At 40.6% G+C, this 12,966-nt stretch overlaps 1 protein-coding gene across 5 annotated transcripts in view; it reads left to right on the top strand.

The window, feature by feature from the left end:
- Positions 1 to 12,966, top strand: part of ddah1 (dimethylarginine dimethylaminohydrolase 1) — a 71,084-nt gene that overhangs the window by 27,596 nt on the left and 30,522 nt on the right. The gene's annotated exons all lie outside the window — the stretch shown is intronic.

Raw genomic sequence — 12,966 nt, 5'->3', positions numbered from 1 at the left:
GAGCCGCGCTCGTTGTCCAGCCATAACAGACCGCACAGTTCCTCCTCGTCACCGCCCTGGGATGCTATTGATTGACCTTTTTCAACCAGGCATGTCGGGTCAGCTTCAGTTGCTGCTGCGCATGTCAGGTCAGCTTTGTGTGGGTGTGTGGGTGTATGTGTGTGTGTTTTACATGCGTCTACATTGTTAACTTGAATAGTAATTTATCTGGTTACTGGTTTATCTATATGTTCCTGTCACAGATTTCTATAGATCTGCCCGAAGGCATCAGGAGCGCTGCTTAATGTATCTGCCTCATTAACTCTGGGTATGTAACAGCAGCAGCTACAGTGTTAGCCTCTGATATAGTGTAGATGCTTATGTAGTGGTCAGAGAAGCATGGAATGAAATAGAGTAATTTGTGTAGACAATATACAACACAACCAAATTAATAGATCAAAGCAAATACTGAGACATTAATCGCTGACTCCCTATATTCTATCTAACAAATCAATATGTTGACCTATGACACCATTAGCGTAATCCATGTTACTAACAACAAGCATACCCAACTGTTATACATTAAGATGGGCCGGCACTGCTTTAATTCAGCTGCACATTAGTTGCCGCCTCGAGTGAGGCTGAATTTCTGGAACGCTAGAAGGTTTGGACTGCTGTCTCGCAGTTTGAGCAGATCCACCGTCCACCTGCTGTCGAAAGAAACTGAACTTTGTTGCAGAACAGGCTATTTACATGTATATATACATATATACACAAATTGACTGCATCTTCAGCCAATTACGGATCCATATTTTCTTTTTCTTCTTACTTTCAGTTCATAGTTGAACTATACAAAGTAAAGCACGTTGGTTGTCCAAAGACAAGGACATGGATGTTCCCTTTATACTTGTACAGATTTTGAGTTTAACTTTGATTTATTATTCTTTTGTATTTTGAGCCAGCCTCAGCCAATGGGCATGCACTGTGACCTACTGTTACCCATAACACCCTTCTTCATGTGTATATTCAGTAATACATTTGTGCCTATTTTTCGGAGCCATACTTGATATTTTCCCTCTTATGTTTTCAGAGTGTCGGGTCAATTAATTGGGGTAGGGCAACTTTGAACAAACTCCTGTTTTACACAATACAGTGTCTTATGTGTGCTTCCAGATTTTGGTCCAGAGAGATTCTTTCCAAATATGGGATGGATTGCCATGAAATATAACACATATATTCATGGTCCTGAGAGGATGAAGCCTAATAACTTAAGTATTGATACTGTCATGCACACAGGCTCTGTTTCTTGCCACTGTTTTTTTCCATGCATTTTCTTGTATTTTCAATAGAATCCTGAAAGACTTTGCTGTAGTGAAGTGATGGCACATCCATGCCTGAGTGTATGCTATTAATCCCGGCCAGATACCAAACGTACATTGCGGCTCCATTGTTCTTGCTTTAGGCCTCTGATGGGTTTGTCATGTGCCAGGTTTCCTTTCATCACAACATCATTAAAACCCCTAATGTGACTTTGCCCTGTCATGCAGTATTCACTTTGCAAATCCTCTCTGAATTGTGAGGAGAGTAAAATGTTTAACTGAATAGCTTTGGTGCCTCTAAAGGCAATGTAGTCATGAATACCAAATGAGAACCAGCAATGTTTTAACACCTTGTTCTGACATTTTCTGTAATTGAGGTTGTAGAATTCAGGGATTGTAAATGATCTTCTTATTTACTGAGACGGTAATAGATGTGACCCACTCTGGCTGCTGAGAATCAGAGTGAGAAAAAGACAATGTTTTTATCAGTGATCCATATGAACGTTAAAGCTCGTTACTCAGCAGTTCTTCTTGTAAAGTGATGTATCTTTAGATCATCTGGTCTGAATTTTATTCCCAAAATGAAGCATTAGGTTGGCTACACCTGATGTGTTTGTTGTTGGTGCAGTTTTGTCTGATAAAATAATATAATATGTATATATGATGTATGTAAACATGTCAGGAGGGTCTACATGATGCTTTTGAGATTATAGATTATAGGTCCACCCTTTAAATGCTTATCTGAGCTTTGACAGGCATTATGTCAGCCCCTGACATGGTCACCCACAAGCACAGTTTTGCATGCTGTCCTTGGCTTTAAATGGTGCTTCTCCTGCCGTGCATATGTAGTACTGGTCATGGAAGCCTTATCCATCAAACATGGTAACAACTTTCCCCTCTGACCTCCGTAATGACCCTGCTTGCTGATGTCACTACACGCTGGCGTCATTGTTTCTCCAGCCTACTGTTGATGAGAAAGATGACATCAGCCACAAATCAGCTGGAAGATACTTCCTCTGTACACGGTACAGACCAAATTTCCCCGTCCTCACTTAGTCTCCTGCTCTGCTCAGTGGCATCCCCAGAAATGTTTCAAGTGTGGCCAGATTGGGCCACTGAAAAAGCCACAACTGAATTTCAGTATTTCTATTATGCTGCTGTAGTATATTGGCTAGTTAAAAACTATGTCAATAGGAGAGTAAGGGAATCTCATACAGACATACTTTAGTTTCTTATTTTATAGTTAATAGGACTAATTACGATTATCTTGTTGAACAAAATGTGTAAGTATCATAAATTTGTGTTTGCCACAGAGTTTATTTTTGGAAAAAATTCAAAACCCAATAGAATAATGCCATTGGCTTGTTGTTGAGGGAACCAGTGTGATGCTTGCTTCTGGGGTTTGCCTACAAAAAACGTTATCCCTGCGAAAAGTTGACCCCATGACACCCTTTCAATGACATGATGATAATGATTATTATTTGGAATGCAAAAATAAATGTATAAGGAAAAATAATGCATAAATAAATACATAAACGCATGCATTCAATTATTAATAAATACACTTGAAATAAATAAAATGGAGGTAAATAAATGTCAAAGTTGCGCACTTTTTTTTGCTCATAACATTGTACTCATCAACATTGTTCTCAAATTATTTGCTGAGATCTGGAAATGATGACAACCCTAAAGTCTGAAAAGGCAAGAAACCCAATCAGTCAGATGTTCATACACGTTTTGAATAAACTTCCAGGTTGTCCAAAGTTATTTGGAAGAATAGAAAAAAAGGTGGACTGGTGAATATTATGACTCAAACTGCCTTCTGTAATCATCCATTGCCGTTTACAGATCTGTTTAGTTCTAAGTGACCATGTGTACTTTACATATTTGGTAGCACAGTTTTCTTGTGCATTGAAAGATTATTACGGCCATCTCTGATCAGCTGAACTGTTGGCTTTGTTACGGCCTCTCTAATCATCTGACGGACTGTGTTTCTTGACCTGTCAGGCAGTCCTCTGATGTTGCCCTCTTCCCGGATCTTAGCAAAAACTTCGGTGATTAATGATGGCCACAACTACAAAAATGTTCCTTTTTAAAGTTCTTGGTCAGCTATAATCTGATTGAACATGATTTTACTAATCAGAGGCAAATATGGTCAAAATTCAAAATAGGTATCTCATATAAGATTCGAGCTTAGTGAAACGCTTAAGGCACCATTAGGTTTTAGCGCCATACCGCTCTGCAGGAAAACAGCTGAACAGCCTTGCTTTTGTTAATACTCTCTATCAGACATAAACACAGCCCCACAGACAAACGGAGAGGCAGACCGTGGGCGTGATAGACTAAACACACTGATCAGGCAGCAACGGGAAGTGGATATGAAAACGAATCAGACGGAGGTAGGGTCTAGTCAGGGAAATAAGGTCAGAAAGCTCTCACTGTCGTCGTTGCTGCCCCCTCCTCTCTATTTCTCTCCATCTCTTTTTCTACCTCTCTAGCGGTAGCGTAGCCCCGATCACAGCACCTGCTATCCCCATCATCTCCTCCCAGCCATCCCACTCGGTGCAGAGTGAGCGCTGTGCTGTTCTACGGCCCGCTGACTTCAAACATGAGCTACTCTAGGAATGATAATGACAGAAACATGCCTGGAAAAATAGGATTGTCCTCCAGAAATACACTCTGCTCTTTGTGTTGCTGGTCATCTTTTTTTTTGTGCTTGTGTATGTGTGAATATGCACGGGTCAGGTCTCAGCGCACAAAGTGATTGATGGTTGTTCTCTTCTACCTGTTTACCAGTATTTGGATGTGATTGGCTGGGTGCGAGGCAGTAATACAAGGCTGGCTGGGCAATAACAGGGATTGTTCAATCCCAAGAAGCACACCTGTCCGGTGCCAGAGCGGAGGAGCTATATACACACACACACACACACACACACACACACACACACACACACACACACACACACACACACACACACACACAGCCTGTGAGACATTCCCACTGTGCTCCATTTCACATTCCAGTCCTCTGACAGCATGTCTGCTTTTATATGATCACATTTAAGGTTTACAAAAACGTAAATGACACCTTTTGGTTTGAACGACTTGTTTGTTTTTGTTTGACACTGTCCGCCATTTGGAGAAAAAACCCTGACGATTTTTCAGATGGACGTCACTGTTACACAGCCCTCCAGGCAGATCAATCTGTAGCTCTATCACTGCGTCTGTATTGATTCCCTTATTATTATTATTATTATTTTTTTTAAAGATTATATTTGATGTCATCTGTGAAGGTTTATGGCCCTTCATTAGGTCATACACAGAAACTATATGCAGACTGATGGGGAAACTGGAGAGTGCACACCAATCATAAACTACAATTTAATGCACAATTTCACATTATGGCCTCAAGCTCAATTACTTTTGACTCTTTTAGTGCAGAGTGCAAGTTAGAATTACATTACATAATGACATAGAGGGCAAAACGACACACTTTATCACGTAGAACAAAGTGACCATGACAAGTTGAATCAACATTTGTGCTTGAACCATGTATGAGTCTTAAGACTTCAGCAGTTACATCATGCTTGTCAAAATGCCGGCCACATGACGGATAAAGCTGCAAACGGATGGTAAGTCACGCGTCTGGCTCACAGGAATGTTCTTGTCATGGCAGTGGGGGGGGCATCAAGGTCTCCTCAGGAATATCACCTGCTCAGCACTAGTCGGCATGACTGTTAGACTCATACATGGACGTATTGACCATGTAAGGCTCTGCTGCCAGCATGGATCATGACTCATTGAGCTCATACAGCCTCATAGATCAAGAATGGACAGAGGGGGACACCTGTTTGATCATTTAGGTTAGTGGTTCCCTCCCTCTTTGTCTTGTGACTTCTTGAAACACATCTATGCCTTATCACAAAAAGACACATGTTGACATGTCTGAAGAGTGATGGTTCATTCTCACTTTGAAAACTTAATTGAGGCCTGACTGGGTAGAACTAGGCTGTAATTCACAAAATATAGATTGATTTTCTTTTCTGTTAATCATCCTGCTTTGTTTAGAATGTAATGTAGTTTGTTTTAAAGAATGAGGCTGCCAGTACTCTATATTGTTGGTACCGTTTGCAAAGGCCATGAGAAGACCAACACAAATTATGTATTAGTGTTTTCATACTTTCTGACTTCCCCAAGCCCCTTGGTTCTTACTGTAGATTTGAATCCCTAAAAATGGGTCCCAAATATATACTTTCATTTTTTTACTGGCTCAGTAATTTCCTGAAATAGCTGGACACTGTAGTTTGTAGCAAACTTTACTGAAATAGTAGTGAATTGTGGGTCTATTCTCAGCAGTTTTGGTGTGCTAGCGTTATATGGCATTATGGTAGAAGGATGGTGTGTTGACTTAAACAACCTACAGTTCTCACGTTCTTGATAATGAAGAAATCCACCCGTGAGTTTTTAATAGTTATGGACAACAATGAAAGTCTATCAAACACAGGAAAAAGCTATTCTCAGGCTTTGGCTACACAGGCGATACTTCTTAGTAAGATACATTTATAGTTGGTTTTGGTCTTGGTATCATTGTAGCAAGAATTTTGATAGGAATGCTTGCACATCCTTCCTGACTTTAGGGATTAACCGTAAATAGAGAGGAAGAACAAACTGACCATTCATGGAGTCCGACACAGTGAGTAAAGAGTCTGCAAAGGACAATGACTTATTCAACAGCTATTTCATGACTGTTGCAATGTACTGAAATTATACATCAGGAATGTAAAATATAGTATATACCAATAATAATAATAATAATACCATATCTGATCCCTTACTTACCCCTCCACTGAACTTGTATCCTTGGGAGATGCTTCTATTTGTTTTTTATTGACACCGACTTGTAATGGAAGTGGAATCGCGATAACACTGCTATGTTCTTCCACCTCAATTGTGATTCCCATTCAAGCACAATGACTAATGGAACACAAGAAAGCGAGCACCTTGAATTGATTGTTCTCACACAGAATGTCATTTGGCATCGACCCTCTTGCATTGTCCCAAATAGTCTTTGTTCATTTTGTTTCCTGCGGCCTTGAGGAGGAATTTACTTTTGTTTGATGAAATGCAGGCTGAGCATTTACAAAGAAACAATTTGGTGTCGATCCCAATCTTTTTTGTAAGAAGGAAGAGATTAACATGTTGCCAAATTCCTCGTCATTCTTCCCATAGTTTGTCAGAGGAATCCGCATTTTCCTTCAGCTAACACTGAGTTCATCTTTCCCACCATCTGCGTAATCCTTTCAGATTGAGTCCATGACATCACCGGGTGATAGCAACATGAGAGCCGTCGGCGTCTTTTGGGAAAAGTCTTAAATGGTTTGGGCCAGAAATCATAACAAAGTTTAAGGGATTTGGAAAGATTTTGCAGCGATGTACGCAACGATTTTTTTTCTGTCAGATCTTTTTCCTTTATGATGCATGATAAAATTGGATCCTGGTTTCCAATGCTTGTAGTAAAAGGTTAGAGCTGGTCATGCTCGGCCCATCCTTTGTGAATGGAACCCCCCCCCCCCCTCCCCCCCCCCCCAAGTCACCCATATGGTCTTGTTCACAGCAGAAATGACTCTGCTGCATCTGTTTCTCCTTCATTTACAGCCAGTTTGGAAGTTTAAGTTGTTTTTAAATTCAATCCTTTGCCCGCAAATGGTTAAATTGTCAGTTTACATCATGCGATTCAGTTTCACTTCTTCGTTTTGTAATCTCCTGTATTATGCAACTGTTTTGAGATTCCTCGAACCATCCAACAGGGATTTTTGGTGTCTGTGGAGATGGTGATGGAATAAGTGGAACTGAAACAGCACGGTCAGAATTAGGCACAGAAATAAGCCACGGTCTGAACGTATTGAGTACAGCCTCGTTTATCCCAGCCATCTGAACTGAGGGCTTAGCTGCAAAGGAATAATGGATTAAAGATGGAGAGGACAGGGCAAGAATATGTCAACTGAATCCTTTGTGACAGATATTATATATATTTTTTTTTATGAAAAGTGCGTTACAAATAGAATGCATTATTATTATTATCAAAAAGAGTTTTGCATTTTACATAAGCTGGTAAGACTGGTTCTCGCTACGCCATGTTTCTACTAATTGAACAGTTGCTAAGATTTCTGTGCCAGCAGTTGGTCGGCTGTCTGTCGCTCTTTTCTTTGTCACTCCTATCACTTTTGTCTTATGGTGACATTGCGGGTGTGTAGGCGCAGAAAATGTGTCGGGTGTTTTACACCATGCATGGAGATCCTATTTAGACCAATGACTGCATGTCCTGAGCAGGGGGCTAAACGAGGCTAGGACCCCAAATGAAGTCGTTGTTCAGCACTCACAAAGGTATTTGCCATCATGTAGGCCCTGAACTGTGACTCCAAAGTGAGGTATTACTCTTATCACTGGCATGAAGTCAGCTCACTTGCATATGTGCCTCAACAGCTGTTGATTAGACAGTTAAGGGTCTAACTTGGACTGAGTGTGTGCACGTGGATTCTTGTCTGATTAGTCGCATGCATGGCTGTGTGAGCGTTTGCCGTCTCTGTGAACTGCAACATGTGGCCTCTTGGCCTCAAGGTTAAACTTTGTGGCCTTGCCCCTGTAAGGCAGAAGGCTGGGCATGCTTTGCCTCTTCATGCTTGCCATAATGAGCGCACTTTAGGTAGCTTGTTCATGTGTCACGTTTATTTAAGGGCTTGTGCATCTTAATCAGTATTCTGTTTCAGACGTGCAGCTGTGACTGAACTGCCATTATGAGATCTGACATGCGGCAGGTTCCTTTGGATGTACTTTGTTTTACAGCAGCACAGATATGACACATCGGTTTTCTGAGAGCTCGCTCCTTAAAAAAAGATGTAAAACTGTTTCAACATAACAATCTAAGAATAGAAATATGTAGCAGCACAGATGGCTTTTTAGTGACAGCCTGTGAAGTCACTGTACACAAAGCATATCAGACCATATTTGTCAAAATGAGACAATTGACAAACTGTGGCAATATTTTTTTGGCCAGTTTCCCCAATATGTTTAAACAATATGTTCAAAATATGAGCTTGTATTCGCGCTACTGTAAATTAAGATGCTACTTTTTTAGATGGTTAGATTTGTGATGATTTAATTGGAAATTATTCCCATTTGTTTGCATTTGTTTTGAGTATATATATAACTATGTTAAAAGCCTTTCCTCTCATCAAGGCAGACTGTGATGTACAGTATCTTCACACTGCACATGACTGAACTCTGGGGGGACAGGCATTTACCATTCTCATTGTAAACTATGGTCTCTCAAATGATTTATTTTTCTTATCCTTCTTGTCTAAGGTACAGGAAATCTTGAGGATTTGTAGAAGCAGTTTTAAAGATTTATTTGGCCATTTTGCCATTATTGGATAGGTCACAGTCAAAATACAGGACAGGAAATGGAGAGGAGGTATGACATGCAACAAAGGTTCCTGGCTGGAAAAGATCATGAGGCATTACCTCAGTATTTATCTTAAACTCTAAGCCACCAGATGTATAGCCAAAGGTGTAGCAAAATACAGTAGATCATATTCTAAGAAAGCCACAAACGTGCACCTATATTAGTAACAAATTCCCACTGGGTAAAAGCTGTCAAAGAAGTGGTGTGACTGCTTATCAGCTGGAGAGACATTTTGAAAAAATCCACCTGCAAAACGACTGTTGGTTGGTTAAAGATAACAATCATCAGAGAGGTGCATCGCCTTGTGATGTGTGGAGTACTAAACCATTTTCATCCAGCGGCGGTGGAGCAGACTGCAGTAAATATTAGCCTTAATGGTGCAAAAACATCAAGAACTGCAGAGGAGGGGGAGGCTTTGGATCGAAGCTACTAGAATTCCAACAATGTTCCAGTTCAGACCTAACACCTGGAGCTTTTCTGTATGTGTGTGTGTGTGTGTGTGTGTGTACGTGTGTGTGTGTGTATTGCTATCATGGGCCGCTGGAATGGAACGATGTAAGACCAAGTGGTAACCGTGGAATTTTCTCTTCATCTGCTTTAAGCTTTCCTTAACCACCGCTGATGCTGCCAGAGACACCATCTCTAGATGACAACAAAAAGACTAACGAGCTGAGCGAAATATTCTAACCTAAACTAATCCTAGCTTCTCCAGCACACCTACACACAGACAGACACGTATACATACACGCACACAACTTAAGGCTCAAAGTATTCAAACCCTTATAAGGTAAAATCGCAGGTCGGTTTAGAGTGAATCTGTTTTGCAGCGTCCCGGCGAACTTTGGTATTTGCGGCTGGGAAAAGCATCAAGTATGCAGAAAGGACATCCTTCAGTGTTTGTTTTCTCTGCTTCCCTGTATGCATCCTGTGGTTCTGACTGACTGGCTGCTGGCATTACGTAAAAGCCAGACTCCGTGCTTATATATTTTTTTCCACCTTAGTTTTTGGTAAATGATTCAGCAGAGCCTGACTAAATGAATGTTTTCAGAGCCTGGTTATGAGTATAAACATCTTTCCATTTTTTTTGGCCTGACGTGCTGATAGTTCCACATTTGTGGTTTGTCTATGTGTGTATATTGCCCATTTCAGGCTACGTGACATTTTATGCGTACACGTGCCATTTTTCTAAGCATTTGCAGATTCTGGTATTTCTTTGGTAAAGTATTGATTAATATGTATCTGCGTGTATCCCTGTGTGTTGTGTTTGTGTGTGTGTGTCTGTCAGTCAGTGCATACCTGAGCTCCCAGCTATGTAGTTAATCATGTCCACCTATAGTTATTCAATAAACCCTATATAAACCCTGATACAAATGGCGACTCACACCACAGCTATCCCACAATGCCCCCTTCTCCTCTTTTTATCACCAACTAGTAATTATGTGCTCCAGTGAGAGGCATGCAACTCGCTTACACACACAAACACACACACACACACACACACACGGGGGGACAAGCACTCTGCTTGATTAGCAAACCTAATGAATCGCCTTGCTCTGTATTCCAGGAACATTCCATAAAGCAGAGGGCCATATAATTGCTTTTTACCTACAGAACTGCAACAAGCATTACCGCACAACTGCTGCCATCTCCTCCTCTTCATTAAACCTCATCTGCATCCAACACTACCCGCACCTCATACCTCAACCGGCCTCTTTCTGCTTTTGGACCTACAAATAAAATCATTCTCTGATGCCACATAAACTTGCTAGACTTTGTTTTTATGCCGTCATTGAATAAAGGGATTTCCTGTATTGTTGTAATGGCTGTCTGTAGTATAAAACCACAGGATTATCATCCAACTCTGCAGCTTTTAGCTCATTGTTTTGCTTCTTCAGCCAGACTGTATAGTTGAGTCTCACCTCGCTCATAAATCCTCCATATAAAAACCATAGACGGCAGTTTCCAGTTAACAAGCTCTGACAAGCCAAGTGTTTGCTTCCTGTCCAGCATGAAACGGCAAAGAGATCAAGCTATCCAAAAAGCTACCAAACAAAACAAGTTAAGGACTTATATTCTTTGTGTGGCAGAAACATGAATTCAACTGGATAGTCAAGTTGCACTGTAAAATTTGTGATTCAGTAATTGTTTGCCAACAAATGAATTTCGTCACACTCTTAAGGCATTATCATGTTTGGTATGTGGTCCTAGATTCACAGTGGCTGTTGGATCTATAAGCAGGCAGCTGTTTTGAGCTAATAGGCAAAAACCCTCCGTACGCTATCCGTACCTGCTCAGCACCTGACTAGTTAGCGACTAGCTGGTGAATGTAGTGGACCATTTAGCAGCCAAAGATGTGGTGTGAGACCAAAAACGGAGCTAAAAGAGAGTGAAAATTAGCAAACAACCCAACTGCTCACAAGTTCAAGTCGCTCAGTTCTGGTGCTTAAAAAAAACTAGTCAAATGCACAAGTTGAGCTCCAACAGGGATTTTAGATTTCACAGTTCAAAATCTCAGATTATTGATTGATGATTACAACATCTTCCCTCACTAAAAGTCAAAGAGCATGCTATACATACAGGAGGTAATCATGCATCAGCGCCCCTAAATTACAAAGGTTGTGGTTGTCTGGCAATGGTCCAGAAAATCAACTGTAACAAAGTGTTGCACAGTACCTTAATGTATACTGACAGACAACAGGATAGGAATATAGGACCATACATTTGAATCTACTGTCCAGATGTAATTACCACTCATGTTGCTCACTCATGTGCAGTCAGGACAAGTGCAACAGTTTAACTTGGATTTGATTTGATTTTATTATCAGATTTATCTAAAGTTCATCTTGCATCCTAAGGTGTACAGTGCTTAACATGTTGTGGGCACATTAAATGAATACATTCTTCTTTTTGTTTTCTAAATATTCCTAATAGTCCTATGTGCGGTTAGACGTTTAAATTTGTGAGATTATCAAACTTGAGCTGGCACAATTGCCTTATAATTCTAATGCAGATAGGTGCAGTGTCAGTGCGTGTGTGTGTGTGTGCATTTCTTGAACATACTCTGGCTCACGTTTGGCTTTTACACCAACAGTATAATCTGCACACTGGATTGAAAACACGCTAGCGTAGGAAAACATGTTGTTTTCCCTCACAGGTGGAGCCACAGTCAAGTTTGCACATCATACATTCTTTGTTAGCTTAAGTTTCCATGTTGGAGCAAAGGCTCTGCCGGGGGCTATTTTCCTACCAGCTTCACTCACCCAATGAGGTCACACCATCCAGAATCCCGAGAATGTCAAGAATGGCGAGGTTTAAGAGCTTCTGAACTGCACTATAGGTTATCAGATGGAAGGGGGCTGATTGAGAGGGAAGGTCGAAATGTGATCCATTTCTATAACGGTGAAATGAAGAAGGGGGGGGGGGAGTGGCACGCTTACTTCACCTTATAGCTGCTTTTCTAATCTGTGATCCACCTATAGCAGATGCCAGGACTTCACTTCAACACTACTTCATTTACATTGTTGTTTTTACTCTGATGTGGACACCTTTAGATGATTACATTATCCAGATAATAAGGGCTGCATTCTAAACTAAAGTCTTAATTTGTCGTACAGGGAATGTCCTAATTTAACCTTCAAATCAGTTAAAGATTAAATTGGATTACTTGTGAGATCAAAATCAGTCTGAAACTGCACAAGTGAACCAGTTTGTACCAAATGCTGGTGTTTTGTGTTTTGTGTTTTTTTTTTTTTTAGGTGAAATGTATCATTTGGGCTCAGTCTGTCTAATTCCATACAAACACCTTTGTAAACTGAGCATTTGATTGAAGTGCAGCCACAGTGTCAGCTAATGGATCCTTGTTTTTCTGTGCACAAACAGTCCCACTGTTTGTTGTACACCATACAGTAGGGCAGCAACTAACAGTTATTTAAAGACTAAATTGATAATCAATTTTTTATTTTTGCCGATCGCCTCATTGATTAAATGACCAATCGTTTCAGGCCTACCATGCAGCATACAGAATATCTTTCACATTGTTTAAACCATCTTGTGATTCTTTTGGAGGTTTAGTCTTCCCGTTTCTGATTCATCTATTTATTCATGAAAGGATCAGTATGCAACACAAAACACTGAGTCCAAGGAATGTCTCCTCTTCCAAAGTAAAGTGTCTCATACAGCAGAACCTTTCATCACTAAAAATAAGCA

Source organism: Anarhichas minor, unplaced genomic scaffold (genome assembly GCF_050575085.1).
Source record: "Anarhichas minor isolate MPS153535 unplaced genomic scaffold, ASM5057508v1 ptg000010l, whole genome shotgun sequence".
NCBI lineage: Eukaryota > Metazoa > Chordata > Actinopteri > Perciformes > Anarhichadidae > Anarhichas > Anarhichas minor.
This window is presented reverse-complemented; position numbering and strand designations above follow the sequence as displayed.